We start from the raw sequence: 3222 nt of genomic DNA on the forward strand, positions 1-3222 counted from the left end.
ACACACACACACAATCAGTATTGATCATGGTTGTAAAATAAATTTTCCCAGCATGATTACACTGCACACCAGTCCAGTTAACAATATCATACACATTATCATCAATAGACAGTCCTCCATTTCTGTGCTCTTCAGCTCAGGTACAAGGAGAGGGAATTTAAAAATCATAAGACCAACTGGAGTCAGATGGCTTTTTGTTATTACCATCTATTCTCCCTTAAATGTCTTGCCTCTTTTTCTCCTTGATTTCCTTCTTTACCTGCACTGAGATTATTCTCTTGACTTGGATATTTATACTGAGTCACTCTACATTCCTACAATGAGAGTTCACTTGCAATGAGTGTAAAAACCACTCTGATCTCTTTCCTGCAGGATCTTCTGCTGAACAAAGAAATGGCACTTCAAAAAAACTCTGGATTGGGCTTTTTCCGGCTTTGGAACAATGCCTGCAGCAGCCTGATTTGGGTTTAGGAATGAGCTGCAGTAGACAAGAAGGCCCAAGCAAGTTGTTTCTGAAACCAGTGGCATCACTCCTATGCTTTGAGGAGATTTTGCCAATCAATGCATTAGGATCCGCAGGACTAAGGACAAAGGACTGACATGACAAATAGCCCTGACTTGCATAGAAACAATTAAATTCAGCAAGCAACATTTTGAAATCAGGTAGAAATCAAGTTAGTCAGGAAAGGAGCACTACAGATCAGTGCTTCTCTTACTCCCTACTCCCCCAACTCCCAAGGAGCAGAATAACTAAACTTCAGCCTATTCCCAAATGAGGCACATTATCTGGAAGTCACTGAGCCCCAGAAAAGGGCTAAATTATGTGTATTATACCCTCTTCCTTCCAATCAAAAATGTATACCAATTTAATCCATCACTTCTTTTTCTTAAATAATTAATTTTATTTTATCATTATCATTTTATTTAATTTTTTTACTCAATCACATTATTTAGCTTACAAAGTGAACATTTCAATATGTGAACACTTCTCCCCAGTCCAGTTGATCAAAATATCTTCAACTGATAACACCACACCTAAAGAGCATCCATGCGTCAGGACCATTCTGCCCCAGCACTGGCTTCAAAGCAGGCCCTCCTTGATTCCATTATCCCACTTCTGCCTCTCCTAACTCCTTAGAGCCACTGGGCCAGGCTCTTGCATCTTCGCTGCCCCAGCTCCCTACACACACGCTGCTTGCTGATCACAGCCACCTCTCACTTGGTGCCCACGTGGGAACTGCAGTGCACATGGAAGCAAGGCCCCACAGCTTTTTTCATTTTTGTTTAAAATTTATTGCGTACATGTTGTAAGGGTTCCAGGAATAGGGTTGTGGGTAGATATAAATTCATATATGCTCTTCCCTTGGTGCAGATTAAAGGTGTGTGGGCAACAACAAATGTTCTTGTCACATAGCTATGGTAGCTGTGTGTGAGGCACTCTCCCACTGAAACTTTACAAAATGACCTTTTCAGGAAGAGAATATAATCTTATTTTAGATGAGGACACTAAGAGCCAGAAAGGTGGAAGGGTCTTGCTGAAGAGCATAACTTTTAGAGGGCAGAGATGGGATTCAAATACAGGTAATCTGACTCCACAGCAGTAGTGTTTGGGGGGTATGGGGGAGGTGGAGGTAGTAGGAGGAATCCAGCTCAGGTACAAGGAGAGGGAATTTAAAAATCATAAGACCAACTGGAGTCAGATGGCTTTTTGTTATTACCATCTATCAACAATTTTCAATAATGCAGCAATAAAATTTTTTGGTACCTGACAGAACACTCCCATCATCTTGTTAGGCTGGACGCTGTCATATCTCAGTATGGTGCCAATATCAGAAGAGCCTTGGTACATCTTGGAGGGGAGCTTGACCAAAACACAGAAAGCAGCAGAGCAAAAAAGATGGGAAGAAGCTAGGTTTTTTTTTAATTTTAATACCTCTGTTAGTATTACTGGGTTAAACCATACATAGCATATAATTTTCTACTTTAACCATTTTTTTAATTGCCAGAGGGTGTGTATGCTCATCAGAGAGAGAAACAGAGAGAAAGAGAAAAAACACTCCCCAATGGAGTATGGTCACACCATAATCCCTTCCCCATTTTGGGAACATATGCACATCCCCTCAGTGTGGCTTTCAAGCTGCTGGAGCTGGGATTTGAACTGTAGAATGCCATGTAACCAGCTCCCTTAATTTCTAGGCTACAGGAATGGCCCTAGCCATTGTAATGTGTATAATTCAATAGAGTTAAGTATCTCCACAGTGCTGTACACCACCACTACTGTTCATTTCCAGAACTTGTTCATCACTCCAAATATAAACTCTGTACCCAGTAAACAATAACTCCCTCTTCGTCTTTCCCTGACCCTGGGAACCTCTGTTCTTTCTATCTCTATGAATTTTCATGGTATAAGTGGAATTATACAATATTAGTCATTTTGTATCTAGCTTATTTTATTTAGTGTTTCAAGGTTTATCCATGTCATAGCACTTATCAAAATTTTATTCTTTTTTAAAACTGAATAATGCTCATTATATATAAGAACCTGGGTTTTTATTGATACCTTTGAGCCACCATATTTTATTAAATTACATAATAACTTAACCTTATGGTTTAAGCTATGTGGCATTAGGCTTTCTGTTTTGTTTTTTGTTTTTTGTTTTTCCTCAGCTAAAATCTTTACCTTTATAGGAGGCACAACTCAGATTCTTCCACGAGAAGCTCCAGGGTAGGCAATAAGGCCCACAGCTTACTCAGAATGGAAGATCACTTGCAAGTGGAATAATCTAGCACATTTCCATGTATGTGTATCTGTGTCTACATGTGCACGCTTAGGTACACATACACACAAACATGACTAAGCTCATACCGCCACGTTTTCATCTTCAGTTTAGCTATTTTGATAGTCCCTTGTTATACCTGTTCATTTCAACCCATACAGTTATTAAGCATTTAACATTTTTCTTTGTCCATAATAAAATGTATTGAACTCCAAATTGGGTGAGATATTGTGCCTGGTGTTCTATGGAGGAGTATAGCTTGATACTTATAAAACATTTTCCACAGTCAAATATGGAAGATTTACTGCTGAGTGAAGCAAGCCAGGCTATGAAGGAGAGACTCTGTATGTCCTCACTTAATATATACCGAATGTCCACACTCTACAACTGAAACTGACGGTCTAAAGGATGTACAAACACAAGAGATGGGTGTGAATGCCAGATG

Source organism: Tupaia chinensis, unplaced genomic scaffold (genome assembly GCF_000334495.1).
Source record: "Tupaia chinensis unplaced genomic scaffold, TupChi_1.0 Scaffold000591_1, whole genome shotgun sequence".
NCBI lineage: Eukaryota > Metazoa > Chordata > Mammalia > Scandentia > Tupaiidae > Tupaia > Tupaia belangeri.